This window comes from Triticum dicoccoides, chromosome 5B, assembly GCF_002162155.2.
Source record: "Triticum dicoccoides isolate Atlit2015 ecotype Zavitan chromosome 5B, WEW_v2.0, whole genome shotgun sequence".
Classification (NCBI taxonomy): domain Eukaryota; kingdom Viridiplantae; phylum Streptophyta; class Magnoliopsida; order Poales; family Poaceae; genus Triticum; species Triticum dicoccoides.
Window position 1 is genome coordinate 581,160,873 of NC_041389.1, and position 16,313 is coordinate 581,177,185.

Consider the following 16,313-nt stretch of genomic DNA (forward strand, 5'->3'; position numbering starts at 1 on the left):
TTTAATTCAAATTTCATTTAAATCCAGAGAACTTCAAACACCCACAACTTTTTATCCATAAGTCCAAATGCATTGGTTCTTTTTGCATTGTGTTCTTTTTGCATTGTGTTCTTTGTCCAAAAATCTAGCAGCTCACCAAAGATGGGATTTTTCCCTGCTGTCTAGATTTTCTGGTGAATTTCAGAAGGTTTCTTGATGTTTGCTTTTTGTGTGTTTATTTATTTTCAGAAGACCAGGCTTGTCTTGAGGATCACCAGGAGGTTTGTGAACCTCATCTGCACTAAGGCAAGCCACAAAAACATTTTCTTGATGCCATTACAATATTTGTGATTTTCTACTTGAACAAATGATTATCCATTCATTTAAATTATTAATATGCTAATTATATTCTGTTAGATGCTTGTTAAAGTGAATATGCTTGCTTTATAGAAAGTTTGAAGTGAACTTAGTTGGTAAACTAACAAGGATTTAGTTATTGTGTGATGAAAGTATAACATGGTTATGGATAAAAATAGTTAGTGGAGTTATTTTCTTGCATGAGTAAAAATGATAAATTTTCTAGAAAAGTTCCTGGTTGAAGTGAGGTTTGATCTTAACCAGAGAAGTATCATGACTTGTTGATGCTTAGTGTGAGCATAGTTGACTCAGTCATTTTCGTTGATATGTGATGCATATGTTAGTGATGCATGTCGTGGCACTATGACGCCGGTTATTTTCACTTTAAGTTGAACCTGATAATAACTCAACTTGAATATGTTGTTGACCAGGTCATGGTGCCGCTGAATCGAGCCTTTCCCAGTGCAACCACAGTTGCTGGTATGGGACGGCCTTTATTCGTTTCATTGTCATGCCTCTAGTTGGTGCCTCCAACTAGGAAAGGTTATGGGCGTGCTGTACCCTGGCCCGGTAAGCAGGCATAACCTTGTGTACCCGTTGTTGAGTTTTTGGTATTGGGTCCCCGTGTGGGATCGTTTGGCCATGACGGTGGTAGTTGTGTCTTTGGTAGACATGGGGCCACCCAGGACTAGCCCGATGGGGAGTGAGTCAGAGTGGCCGGGAGAGTGTCATGGCAATGGAGGGGTTTAGTAGGAATGTCGTTGATCCACCCAAATGGGAGTGTGAGGCCATGGGTTCCGTGGTGTGGGTCCAGTGCACTACCTCTGCAGAGTGTATTAATCTATCGATAGCCGAGTCCACGGTTAAGGACACGCTCGAAAGTAGGTCACACCATGGGTCAACATTTAATGAACTATGCACACTAAGTATGAACTTTGCATTATTGTGGTGGTGGGAAGGCCATCGTGTGGATTTGGACCAGAAGTTGGTCATGGTTGTGATCGCCGTAAGGATCACGGGCCAAATATTGGTCAGGTTTGTGATCGCCATAAGCATCACGGGCCAAATATTGGTCGTGGTTGTGATCTCCGTAAGGATCATGGTTTGAGGCCAAATATTGGTCGTTGTTGTGATCGCCTTAAGGATCACGAGATGTCTCTGGGTTGGCGTGTTTGTGATCCAGGAATGATCATGTTTGGTAAGCCAGTCCGAGGGAGGATTATCACAAGAGCATGGTCACCGCATGTTGTATATATATATATTGTTGCATTATTATTAATTGTTAATTGTCATGATATTGTTTGTCATTATGTTTATGCTTGTTATGAGCTTGCAAGTACATTCAATGTACTGACCTGGCGTGTCATGCCAGATTTCAGGAAAGTTCCATTGGAAAGGAGTGTTGTCCGAGTCTAGATCGTGTCCACATCGGTGTCCCTCTGTTATGGAGTTCCGCTACGACGTTGTTCCGCTGTCGTGTAGTTGTCGTGATCGAGGCCCCTTTATGTTCACTAAATAATGTACATATTGTTCAGCCGCACTGTGTGTGCCGCTTGGCCATGCCAATTATTGTGATATAAACTCTGATCCGCTAGCATCAATAAAGCAGTTATTTTCTGTACCAAGATGTTGTGTGTTGCCAGAAGACAAGGTCTCTGGGCTGGCAATGCATGGTAAACCGGTTGCTCTGAGCCGGGGTGCCACTATCAAGCACCGTAAGATCGAACCCACTACAAAGGACATCTTCCCATTGCAAGATAAATAGATCAAGTTGGCCAAACAAAACCCAAATATCGGAGAAGAAATACGAGGCTATAAGCAATCATGCATATAAGAGATCAAGGAAGACTCAAATAACTTTCAAGGATATAAACATATATCTGATCATAAACTCAAAGTTCATCGGATCCCAACAAACACACCGCAAAAAGACTTACATCCTATGGATCTTCAAGAGACCATTCTATTGAAAATCAGGAGAGAGAGAGAGAGGAAGCAATCTAGCTACAAACTATGGACCCGTAGGTCTACAAAGAACTACTCACGCATCATTGGAGAGGCACCAATGGAAGTGGTGAACCCCTCCGTGATGGTGTCTAGACAGGAACTGGTGGTTCTGGACTCTGCGGCGGCTGGAATTGATTTTCGTCGACTCCCCTAGGGTTTCTAGAATATTGGGGTATTTATAGAGCAAAGAGGCGGTTCAGGGGGCACCCGAGGTGGGCACAACCCACCAGGGTGAGCCTGGGCCTCCTGGCACACCCTGGTGAGTGCTGCTCCCCTCAGGGCACCCCCAGGTGCTTCCTTGGCCCACTGGATGTCTTTTTGCCCAAAAACAATCCTCCAAGAGTTTCGCTGTGTTTGGACTCTGTTTGATATTGATTTCCTGGGATGTAAAAAACATGTAGAAAATAGCAACTGGCACTGGGCACTATGTCAATAGGTTAGTACCAAAAATGATATAAAATTACTATAAAATGATTGTACAACATCCAAGAATGATAATATAACAACATGGAACAATCAAAAATTATAGATAAGTTGGAGACGTATCAGGCGCCGACAAGGAGGCTCTCGGCCGCGGAGAAGGGAAAGGCCCCATGTCTGTGTCAAAACCGGCAGATCTCGAGTAGGGGGTCCCGAACTGTGCGTCTAGGCGGATGGTAACAGGAGACAAGGGACATGATGTTTTTACCCAGGTTCGGGCCCTCTCGATGGAGGTAAAACCCTACTCCTGCTTGATTAATATTGATGATATGGGTAGTACAAGAGTGGATCTACCACGAGATCAGAGAGGCTAAACCCTAGAAGCTAGCCTATGGTATGATTGTTGTTCGTCATATGGACTAAAATCCTCCGGTTTATATAGGCACCGAAGAGGGTTAGGGTTACACAGAGTCGGTTACAATGGTAGGAGATCTACATATCCATATCGCCAAGCTTTCCATCCACGGCTAGGAAAGTCCCATCCGGACACGGGACAAAGTCTTCAATCTTGTATCTTCATAGTCCAGGAATCCGGCCAAAGGTCATAGTCCTGCTATCTGGACACCCCCTAATCCGGGACTCCCTCAGTAGCCCCCGAACCAGGCTTTAATGGCGATGAGTCTGGCGCATAGATTGTCTTCGGCATTGCAAGCGGGTTCTTCTCCAAATCATGTGCACCTGTTGAATAGCGTCCGGCTTCTCGTAAATATTGCGCTCCTTGGCTTCCACGCCCAATAACGGCCATCTTCCGCGTGTCGAACGAATGCGAAAAGCCAGGGTATTTTTACATTTACCCCTCTAGCTGCGCAAATGAGCTGCCTATAAAGGAGACGATGATATAGTTCCGAATCACACCATCCCCCCTTCGCGAGCATTCATCGGAGCGCATCTGACAGAAATCCATTCCATCATGGACAGTCGATGCGGCTCCTCCTCTCGCCTTCCCAGCCCTCATCCTGGAGATTGGGAGAGATGCTCCATCTCACACAGCGAGCTAGTGACGCTCCAAACCAAGGGATTTCTTCCCCCAGCCTTCATGGTTCCGGTTCGAGCCGGACTCGCCACCTATAAGGGCGGAAAGCAAGCGGAGAGCGTCCCCAGTCCCTCCAAAGGAGAGCGGGTATGCCTTGTCCCTTATTTGATAAGAGGGCTCGGATTTCCAATTCATCCGTTTCTCCGGGCGCTCCTGGAGTTCTACGGCCTCTAGTTGCACAACCTTACGCCTGCCTCCATCTTGCATATTGCGGGCTTCGTGGCCCTTTGCGAGCTGTTTTTGGGCATCGAGGCTCATTTTGCATTGTGGAAGAAGCTGTTCTGCCTTGTACCCCGTTCTCAAGAGGGGTCGATATATCAAGTGGGCGGAGCCGAACTATGGTGCATCGCCAGAACTGGATATCTATCTGGAACCCCGAAGAAGGTGTCCGAAGACTGACCTTCGGAATGGTTTTATATAGAAGACGTCCCCCTGTCGGACCCTGTTCGGATCGGCCTCCCTGAGTTCAATAACGCTCCTTTGAAGAAACGCCTAAGTTGGCGTCCACGGAGCCCTTAGAAGGAAAATGACAGGGACGTCCTTTACTTGATGAGCTGAATTAGGTAGTTAGCTCATTCCGGACTGACCATGATCGGGGTCATGGCCACATGCATCATGCAGTGGGTGCAGCCACTCCAATATAGAGGCCACCCCATGTGGGATTTCAATGGGGAGGATGATGCCACCCGCCACGGCCGTAAGGGGCCGGGATCGGTCGCCGATTTGATGAAGATCCTGTCCGCATTGTACAAGGGAGAAGAGGAGGAATTTCTCCGCGTCAATCCACAGGACGGATTTTCTATGTACAATCCTCCAAGATGGGTAAGCGGACATTTATTTTTGCCTATCCGATCCATACTCCCATAGTCAAGTATCTCATTTTGTGATTTCGGCGCAGGAACTGCGCCGGGCCGTAAAGGATATAAACAGCCCGCCTCCACAACCCGAGGATCCGGAACGGTTCCTCGATCCGACCTCCCAAGAGGATCCCGACATATCGGTGGAGCTGATCGATGGGGTATTTCACCAACTGAGCATCGATAATGCCTTGGTCGCCATTACGGCCGATTACCCCGGAATACTTCCAGCCTCGCAGGTAACTGAGACTGAAGTCCCAATACTTTGAAAATGACCCATCCGTGCTTGTTTTTGATCTCCGTATACCAATAGTGTTTCGCAGGGGAAGTCCTTGAGGCGGAAGGCCGAGCCTGCGACGGCTAGTCAACAAGGGACAGCAAGGCCACATAGGCTGAAAAGAAGTGCAGTCCAGATTGAAACGCCGGTGCAACGTTATGGCATGTCATCTTACTCCCGGGTTTTATTCCCGGGAGGCAGACTAACGCTCGTGCTTTTTCAGGAAGAAGAGCACTCGCCGGACTGTATCCGGAGAGGTTGCCAACCAATCCTCTGCTCGCCAGGCTCCAAAGCCAGGTCCAGAAGCGGAGGCGAACACGAGGCATGCATCGGATGCTCCTCCGACAGAGGATGCCGACAGGTTATCTGCCACCAATTCCCAGGTGGAGAGTGCCATGAATCACAGGCGTCACCGGACAGTTCTTCGTGACGCATGTTTCTCCCCAGAGGCATTGGATGCCTTCAATTCGGGAGATGTGCACCTCCGTGCCGCTCAAAATGGTCTAGCCAGAACCACAGAGCAGTATGTAAAAGACATACGGGTGAGAAAAATTGACAGTTATATATGCCAGTAGCCCCTGAGACTTGAAATAGTTAGAATAACTGATTTAAGGATCATTTATTGTGCAGGATCTTACAGAAAAGAATAGCCAACTGTCCCAAAAGCTGGAGGAGTGCAAAGCCCAACTTGAGGCTGCACTAGCCGCAGCAGGGGAAGCCAAAGAGACCCCCTCTGGTAATATATGCTTCAAAAGATAAGTAATTTGTGAAGTGCGGCGTGTGTATAAGTCTGACAATAATATTGCAGATGGTGCCGGGATAGATCTGGTCAAGCAACAGCTCATGCGCCGGTTAAAGGCCGGCGAGAATGTGCTTACAAGGGTGAGGCAAGAGAAAAATAATCTCCAAGATTCCAACACCCAGCTGGGTGAGGAACTAAAGGATGTTCATGCCAAGCTGTCTGACTCTGTTAAGGAGAATCGGCGGCTTCGGCGTGGCATTTTTAGTAAGTGCTTGAACGAACTTTGAAAAAGAGTTCAGCGAGGAAGTCGACTAACAGAGGTATGTCTATAGGTGTGCTCATAGGCCGTCCTGCAGAGGAAATGCCCGGTTCTACGGGTGACCTTCTTCCCGAGCTCTTGCCACTTCACGAACGAGTTCGGTAGGTGATGAAAGGCGTCGCCCAGGCCTTGTGGCCATCTGTCTCCCTGCCCGAAGGCCTTGGAGAGCTTGCAGAGAGGCTTCAGGGAGCACGGCAACGCTTCCGATTATGGAAGATATCGGCCTGCCGTCAAGGCACCGGGGAGGCCTGGGCCATGGTGAAGACGCGATACACGAAGGCTGACCCAAACCACATGGCCGAGGTCGGACCTGTGGGGCCCGATGGGAAGGAGATCCCTGTGAGCTTAGTGTACGGCCAAGTAGAGTTGGCCGCAAAATATTCCCAGCAGGACTATAAACTAGACAGCCTATTAGATGGCATTGAAGAGGAATACAATCAGTCGAATTGACTATGTAATTTAAGATGACATGTAAAATGCCTTGTAGCCGGATTGTAGATCGTTTGTCATAGCGGACCTTTTTGCTTCAACCTCGGGACCCAATAGTCCGGAGTGTGTCCGAATACCCTCGCGGTTATATAAGAACCAGGGCATGCATGGAGACCAGGCGTAGGGGTCATTAGTGCTTTATCAGACAAGTGCCCAACTAGTTATGTTATATTACATGGTTTGTAAGAAACATCTTCCAGGGAGAATAGTTCCGTTAGGGGTTCCTTTCCCTGGGAGGCATGCCCTAAAGTGCATGTCCGGACTACAAAAAAAGCAGAAAAACATCTGGGGGCAGATAAATAAATAGGTAAGAAATCCTCTTTTAGTTCACCGACCGAATATTCCCTTAAGAACGCTAGCTTTCGGCTTCACCCAGTCTGAGGTACACATCCGGCTGACCCGGCAGTAACAATCGCAGAGGTGCTCCCTTTACCACCTAGCCGAACAATCGGGAACGTAGGGGTAAGTACAGGAGCCAGGCAACCCAGCTTGGCCAAAACTTAAGTCATATCAATGCATATAATGGTGAATAAAAGGTACATGCGGAAGTGTGACACATGTGTTGGGCATGAAGCCCGTATAAATAAGCTTCTGTTAAAGAAGCCCACAGGTATAATGAGCGCGGATAGCACGTCAAGTGTGTGCAAACAAAGCGCGAACGAGCCTTCAAAGGCTGTAAGAGAAAAAGGGGGGAGAAGGGGAGAAATATAAGACAGCTACTGTATAAAATATAGACGGAGGAAGGAGACAAACTCAGAATCCGGCGCTAGGCGTAGAATCTTCGGAGACGGGCTGCGTTCCATGGGTTCGGCTCGAGTCGGTTATCTGATGCATTTCGCAGATGGTACGCTCCGCCAGTCAGGACTTCATCGATGATGAAGGGACCTTCCCATTTGGGCTTGAGTTTGTCCTTTTTCTTGTCCGGCAGGCGTAGAACTAACTCGCCAACATTGTAAGTTTTGGCCCGTACTTCTCTGCTTTGATATCTTCGAGCCTTCTATTGATAGAATGCGGAACGAGCTTTTGCAACATCACGCTCCTCCTCCAAGGCGTCCAAATTGTCCTGCCGATCAAGCTCGGCTTCTCTTTCTTCGTACATGCGCACGCGAGGTGAGTCATGAATTATTTCGCAGGGCAAAACTGCCTCTGCACCGTATACCATAAAGAATGGTGTGAATCCGGTAGTGCGATTCGGCGTGGTCCGCAGCCCCCAGAGTACGGAGTCGAGCTCCTCTACCCAGTGCGTGTTAGATTCCTTGAGGGACCGCACTAGTCAGGGTTTGATGCCACTCATGATTAGACCATTTGCTCGTTTGACTTGACCGTTAGTTTGAGGGTGATAGACTAAAGCATAGTTGAGCTTGATGCCCATGTTTTTGCACAGAGTTTGACCTCGTCGGCCATGAAGTTCATGCCGTTATCAGTGATTTTGCTGTGGGGGACGCCGTAACGGTGTACGACCCCTGATATGAAGTCTATCACTTGTCCAGATTCGGCCGTCTTAACAGGTTTGGCCTCTATCCATTTGGTGAATTTATCCACCATGACCAGTAGGTATTTTCGCTTGTGGGTTCCTCCTTTAAGGGGTCCAACCATGTCAAGCCCCCAGACCGCGAGCAGCCAGGTGATGGGTATAGTTTTGAGGGCGGTGGGTGGCATGTGGCTTTGATTAGCGAAGAGCTGGCAACCGACGCATCGTTGGACTAAGTCTTGAGCGTCTGCCCGGGCCGTCGGCCAATAGAATCCTGTATGGAAGGCCTTGCCTACAAGGGGCCGGGCTGCGGCGTGGTGCCCGCCAAGTCCGGCATGAATTTCGGCCAGAAGATTCCGCCCTTCCTCTTCGGAGATACACCTATGAAGGACTCCAGTTGTGCTTTTCTTATAAAGCTCTCCCTCATGGACCTTGTAGGCTTTAGATCGCCGTACTATATATGCAGCGGGCCTCATTTTGGTCCTCGGGAAGTTCCTGCCTGGTTAGGTAGGCTAGGAATGGTTCCGTCCACGGGGCGATGACTGCCATTATTACATGGGCTGAGGGTGTTACTTCATTGGCAGAACCACCAATTGTGTCAGAATGTTCGGTGTCGGGCAGTGCGGTTGGGTCCGGGTTGTTATTTCTGGACTCCCCCTCCCATAGTACGGATGGCTTAAACAGCCTCTCTAGGAAGATGTTGGGAGGGACGGCATCGCGCTTTGCGCCAATGCGTGCCAATACGTCTGCTGCCTGGTTGTTATCCCGGGCTATATGGTGAAATTTGAGACCCTCGAACCGAGCTGACATTTGTAGGACGGCGTTGTGATAGGTTGCCATTTTCGGATCCTTGGCATCGAAGTCTCCATTTATTTGGGATATTGCGAGGTTCGAATCCCCGCGCACCTCTAGGCGTTGAATGCCCATGGAGACTGCCATCCGAAGACCATGTAGAAGGGCCTCGTATTCGGCTGCGTTGTTGGAGTTCGTATACATTATCTGGAGTACATATTGAACTGTATCTCCGGTTGGGGACGTCAGAACGATGCCAGTCCCCAGACCAGCCAACATTTTGGAGCCGTCGAAGTGCATGATCTAGTTGGAATATGCGCCGTACTCTTTAGGGAGTTCGGCTTCAGTCCATTCGGCGACGAAGTCGGCCAAAACTTGCGACTTAACAGATCGACGTGGCTTATAGGTTATGTCAAACAGGAGGAGCTCAATGGCTCGTTTGGCAATCCGGCCCGTCACGTCGCGGTTGTTTATAATGTCGTTAAGAGGTACTTCGGAGGCTACTGTTATCGAACACTCTTGAAAGTAGTGTCGCAGCTTCCGGGATGCCATAAACACCGCGTACGCTATCTTTTGATAATGCGGGTACCGTGACTTGCATGTAGTTAGGACAGTGGACACGTAGTAAACTAGTTTTTGAAGGGGGAACTTGTGTCCATCCGTTCCTCATTCGACAACGAGTACCGCGCTTACAACTTGATGAGTTGCCGCGATATATAATAGCATTGGTTCCCCCATATTGGGCATGGCCAGGACCGGGTTTGTTGCCAATATGGCTTTTATTTCTTTGAGTCTGGCCGTGGCGGCATCCGTCCACTTGAAGTGTTCGGTGCGTCAGAGGAGGCGATAAAGGGGTAATGCCTTTTCTCCCAAACGGGAGATACAGCGGCTTAGAGCCGCCACGCATCCAGTCAATTTTTGTATTTGTTTGAGGTCCTTTGGGATATCCAATTGTGACAGAGCTCGGATCTTGGCTGGGTTTGCTTCAATTCCTCTGCCGGATACAATGAAGCCCAAGAGCTTTCCGGCTGGTATGCCGAAAACGCATTTTTCGGGTTGAGCTTGATGTCATATGTTCAGAGATTATCGAATGTGAGCCTCAAGTCGTCTACTAGAGTTTCGACATGCTTGGTTTTAACGACCACATCGTCTATGTATGCCTCCACTATTTTGCCGATCTGGTTTGCCAGACATGTCTGAATCATGCGCTGATATGTTGCGCCGGCGTTTTTGAGCCCGAACGGCATTGTGTTGAAGCAGAATGGGCCGTATGGGGTGATGAATGCCATTGCAGCTTGGTCGGGCTCTGCCATCTTAATTTGGTGGTAGCCAGAGTATGCATCGAGGAAGCACAACGAATTGTGTCCTGCAGTAGCGTCGATAATTTGATCGATGCGGGGGAGGGGGAAGGGATCCTTTGGGCAAGCCTTGTTAAGGTCCTTGAAATCGATGCATAGGCGCCAGGATTTGTCCTTCTTTGGTACCATCACCAGGTTTGCTTGCCAGTCTAGATGTTTTATATCTCTGATGAATCCGGCCTCCAATAGTTTGGCTAGCTCCTCTCCCATGGCCTGTCTCTTGGGTTCGGTGAAACGCCGAAGAGTTTGTTTGACTGGCTTGAATCCTTTTAGGATGTTTAGGCTGTGCTCAACCAGCCGGCGTGGGATTCCTGGCATGTCTGAAGGGTGCCAGGCAAAAATGTCCCAATTTTTGCGTAGGAATTCTCGTAGTGCGGCGTCTACATCAGGGTTTAATTATGCCTCGATGGAGGCGTTTTTGTAGGGTCCGTTGGATGGACTTGGAATTTGACTATTTCGTCTGCCGGTTCAAAGGACGTGGACTTGGATCTCTTATCGAGTATCACATCATCCCTGTTCACCGTGGAGCGCATCGCAGTGAGTTCTTCGCCACTAGGGCTTCAGATAGTGCCTCAAGGGCCAGTGCGGCTGTCTTGTTTTCGGCGCGGAGTGCTATGTCCGGGTCGCTAGCAAGAGTGATGATTCCGTTGGGCCCGGGAATTTTGAGCTTCATGTACCCGTAATGGGGTATAGCTTGAAAAATTGTGAATGCCTCTCGCCCTAATAGAGCGTGATATCCGTTGCTGAACAGGGCCACTTGGAACGTGACCTCTTCGGACTTGTAATTATCCGGCGTTCCGAACACCACATCCAGTGTGATTTTTCCTGTACAGCATGCTTCCCGACTGGGGATTATTCCTCTAAAGGTTGTGCTGCTTTGCTCAATGCGGCTACAGTCTATTTCCATTTTTCGGAGGGTTTCCTCGTAAATGAGGTTCAATCCGCTGCCACCGTCCATGAGTACATTGGTAAGGTGAAAGCCGTCCACTATTGGACTGAGGACCAATGCGGCTGGTGCTCGGGCTTTTCGGAATTTAGGTTTGTCACTGGTATTAAAGGTAATAGCCATGTCACTCCATGGGTTTATTGTTGCTACTTGGTAGACTTCGGCCAGGCTGCGGAGTGTTCATTTCCGCATATTATTTGATGCGAAAGTCTCAAAGACTGTCAATACCGTACTGGTATCCCTGGGCTGGTGCTCTGGAGTTAGAAGCTCTTCGCCACTTTTGGCCACCTGCCGTAGTATCCAACATGCTCTAAGGCTATGAGTTAGAGTGGCACCCTCTGTACTATGAATTTTGCAGGGTCCATTGAGCCATCCCTCCAGTACGGTTCCATTCCCTATAGAGGGTTTTTTTCTTTTTGGTATTTAACCCAGGTGCCTGGCGATGATGCACCCTTTTATTTCGGACTAGGGTTGTATTCAGGGCCGGATTGTCCCAAAAATTAATTTCAGTTTTCCACGCGCTTTCCATCGCACAGTACATTCGTACTATGGACGCCAAGTCAGCGAAGCGTGTAATTTCACGACGACTTACGGCGTTGAGGATTCCCTTGTCCGTGCAATTATTGCAGAAGAATGAAATTGCGTCCTCCTCATGGCAATCCTTTATCCTGTTGATGACCAGGAGGAATCTGGCCCAGTAATGGTGTACTATTTCTGCGGGCTCTTGCCGGATTTGGGATAGATCGCTGATGTTTGGGTGGGCGGGTGGAATTAAATTCGGAACCCCGTCCAATCTAAGACTCGGGGGCCGCGAAGTTTCCGAACTTGGAAGCTTGGGTTCTTGGATGTTGTCCAATGAAACTAGCCTGCTGCCTGACTTTAGGTTCCGGGCTTAAGTGACGTCCTCCCCTCCGCGGGAATCCGTCATGGAGGGATCGGGAATTCGGACATAGCTAGTCCTTAAAATAGAGGAAGGGTCGCCGTATTGTTCATCAACCACAGCGGCGTGGTGGGTAACCTGGGGGAGTTGATCTCTCTCAGATCGGGTTTAGGCCCAATCTGATCGTAGTCTGTAGCGACTCCCAGGGCGGTGATGTGATCCAAGAGCTCGTTTAAGGAAGAAAGCTCCATCGGATCTAACTGCTCGGCGAGTTCCGAGTTAACGTGAAGATTGCTTTCGATGACCCAAGAAGTCTTCGTCGGCGCGGTGGCCGAACAGACGGTCATAAGAAAACCGCCTAGCCGGAGAGTTTGGCCGATTGCCGAAGCTCCTTTAGCAATGGTGCCGTCTTTAAAGACGGGATGAGGCATCCTTCCTGATAGCGACGGCACAGAGGAAGTCTCATCGAAAGCACTAATGTCGGTGTCAAAACCGGCGGATCTCGGGTAGGGGGTCCCGAACTGTGCGTCTAGGCGGATGGTAACAGGAGACAAGGGACACGATGTTTCTACCCAGGTTCGGGCCCTCTTGATGGAGGTAAAACCCTACTCCTGCTTGATTAATATTGATGATATGGGTAGTACAAGAGTGGATCTACCACGAGATCAGAGAGGCTAAACCCTAGAAGCTAGCCTATGGTATGATTGTTGTTCGTCCTACAGACTAAAACCCTCCGGTTTATATAGGCACCGAAGAGGGTTAGGGTTACACAGAGTCGGTTACAATGGTAGGAGATCTACATATCCGTATCGTCAAGCTTGCCTTCCACGCCAAGGAAAGTCCCATCCGGACATGGGACGAAGTCTTCAATCTTGTATCTTCATAGTCCAGGAATCCGGCCAAAGGTCATAGTCCGGCTATCCGAACACCCCGTAATCCGGGACTCCCTCACCCCCAAGGAGGGGCCCGACTAGCCCCCTCCCAAGAGGGGCCATGGTCGCCCTCGCAAGTATGTTGTGACGCCGGCAGCGCCTCCCCACGGGAGTGGGCGCCCGCTCTCAAAGGCGAGCACTGCCTTCGGCGGTCTTGTGTGGGCGTCTTCTTGTGGTGGAAGCCACCGCGGTCAGGGGAGCCGTTGTGAGGAAGCGAGGCGCGCGGTGGCCATTAGGCCACCACGCCTATGATCCCACTCAGCCGACTCTCCCCTGGAGTTCCTGGTGTGGGAGGAGAAGCCTGCAGGCGCCTTGCTCCGGCTCCCGCGCTTCTTAGCGAGCGCGCTGGCTGCCGGGCGACCTGGCGGCTTCTGGCTTCAAGCCGATGGCTGCTACAGCAAGGCCTCGTGGGTGGAGGCCGAGGTCACGGCAGCTGGCAGCATGCTCCTGAATCGCGGGTGGCAGTCATTTGCCCGCGCACGGGACCTGCATGGGAGGTGCACCCTCCACTTCAGGTATGACGGCGTCGCGACCCTCTGTGTGAGGATCTTCGAGGAGGATGGCCCGCGCATAGGGTGCTACCCGGAGAGCGACACCGATGATGACAGCGATGATGACAGTGAACGGAGGGGCGGCATCGTCGCTGGTGATGACCTCGCCCTTGGTGATGGTCGTGCCGCCTCCAATAGCGGCGGCTTCTCCTCCGTGGAAAGCTCCAGTGATGATGACTCCGACGAGCCGCCGTGTCACCAAGCCCAGACCGGGAGGGGAGACAAGTTGCATAGCCACCACGCCCCGGTGAAGCGGGAGGAGGGCTCTGAGTGAGCTCGGGTGCTGCCAGAGCCGGCCCTCAGGAGCTTCCGTCCACGTGCACCTGCTTTTGTTTTTTTCTCTTTCCGCTGCAAAAAGAAGAAGAAATAGGAGGCCCTACTAGGGCGTGTAATGGACTATGGCACTTGCGCCGTCATGTTATTATTTATATGCTTCCTCCTGATACTCGTGTTGCCATTGGTTGTGGTTGGTATAAATTATCTTAGAGTTCTCGTGATGAACATCTGCGCCGCGGGAGTGCTCCTCGTCGAGGGATGACCCAGCGATCGCCAGGCTTCAGGAGGGGGGCTCTTAGTTGTGGAACTAGGAAGCCATGGGGGCGCAGTGCCTGCAAGCTCGTTCGAGAGCATCGCGCGAGGACAAATACGCCAAAGGGCTAGGGACTGAGGCTTTGGCGAGGTGTGTCCACGGGCAAACCTGAAGTGTGCACACCTACCTTGCCCCCACTCGTGGGATGCGCGAGGAGGAGCGACGGGCAACTGGCACTCTTCCTGAGGCGAGGCCTGAAAGAACAAGTGAGGCAAGAAGAAAAATTCCCAAACCCCAAAAATAGACGCTGAAACTCCAAATTCTATTCAAGAAGTTGCAAATCGGATAAAGAAAGCAAGCAAAAGAACAGCCATGTCCGACACCTATACTAGTCTTGTCACCGGCGTGGAGCTAAGTTCTGCCACTAGGACGTGGAAGGGAGCCCCCGTGTGTCGGATTTCGGGTTCCGGCAGACCCTTGAGGTTCGAACACTGGGGTGCGCGCGGAGATTACGCCCTCTGCCTACCTGCTCCTCACCGAATCGCTAGGATCTAAACTACCAAAGGATTAACACAAGCGACACAAGGTTTATACTGGTTCAGGCCACCATTGTGGTGCAATACCCTACTCCAGTGTGTGGTGTGGTGGATTGCCTCTTGGGCTGATGATGAACAATACAAGGAAGAATAGCCTCGCGAGGGTCTGCTCTTGGCTGGTGCGATGAACTACTAGGAGGAGTTCAGTCGCTCTATCTACTAGTTTCTCGGTGGGGATCTCGATGCCTCTACCCTGGGGGTGGCTAGTCCTATTTATAGGCAAAGGCCCTGGGCCTCTTCCCAAATATTGAGCGGGAAGGGCGCCAACAATTGGCCATATTGAAGGGGAACAGCGGGTACACTTATCCTGACTAAAGTTGGTCCTCGCCTGTCAAAGGCTCTCGTAGTGACGCCGGCTTGGGCTCCACGGTGACCTCCATCCTGCCGTTGGACTGGTCTTGGTCTTGTTGCACCAAAATGGACGCCTTTGCTTGATGCTCTCGCATGCGCTTGCTCCCTTTACACCAAAGAGGAAAGGAGGACGCTGCGCCGGCTGGCGCCTGACTGGCGCCCTTGGTCTTCATGGCTTGCGTCATGGGCACCTCGCGAGGTACCCCGCCTTGAACTCTCCGCCTCCTCGCGAGCCAGCCTGGTGAGGCCGCGCCTAAGGAAGCTCCTTGTCGTCCGCCCCGCGAGGCTTGGCCCCTCGCGAGGGTCTTGAGCTTGTGTTGATGAAGATGGGCTGCGCTGGGCCCCCTTTGCGCCACGCCACAGGCCGAGGCAGGCAAGTCTGGGGACCCCCGTTCCCAGAACGCCGACAGTAGCCCCCGGGCCCATGGCGCGCCCGGACTTGGCCGTGCAGAGAGGCGAAAGGGCAAGTGCGAAGCGTCGCAGGCCCTAACAGCCTGCAGCCTTGGGCGCCGCGTGGCGGTTGATTGGACGTGGGCGGCACCGTTTCCCCACGCTTCCTTATTTTATGCAATGCTAGGCGGACTCGCAGCCGCGCATAGCTGCTCCCCTTTTCTGCTGCTCGAGCGCCCTCTGTCCTTCCTCCTCTTGAACTCCAGCTTCTGCTTCCAAGCCAATCTCGGACCTTTCCTCCCCCCTTCCACCGCCATGGCTCCGCCGAGGAAGGGAAGAGGGAAGAAGCCCATGCCGCCACCTCGCTCATCGTTGGCGGCGGCCCCCGCCATTGATCGGTCGATCATAATCAACAAAGAGGGCATGGGCAAGGTCATCTCGGCCCTGGCCACCATCTTCAACGAATGCGGGAGGACGACGGCCTGGCCTGCGTCCTGCTTCTCCATCGACAGGATTGCCACTAAGGTCCGGTACTTCGCCGATGCCCTATGGGCGGGACTGGTTCCCCCCTTTTCCGATTTCTTCAACGCCATGCTTTCCCATTATCAGATCCATATGATGCATCTGGGTCCCGAATCCATCGCCCTTCTCGCAGTCTTCGCCTTCATTTGTGAGGCAATGATGGGCATCCTTCCTTCGGTTGCCTTGCTGCGCCACTTCTTCTCTCTGCGCCTTGTCGATCCCACCCAATGTTCAGGGTGCGTGAGCTTTGTCGCCGTGCCCGAGACAGCGGCTTCAGGAATCGACTTCAGTCTTCCTCCGCCCGCGCCTGGGTTTCGCGAGCGGTGGCTGTATGTGGATGTAGGGGTACCCAGCCCCCTGCTGACGGAGCCATCCTCGCCTGCTGTCCCCAACTCAGGCTGGGGCCAGGAGACGCTCGTGAGCCCCCGGCTCATCTTCGTCTGGCGCCGCTTCGA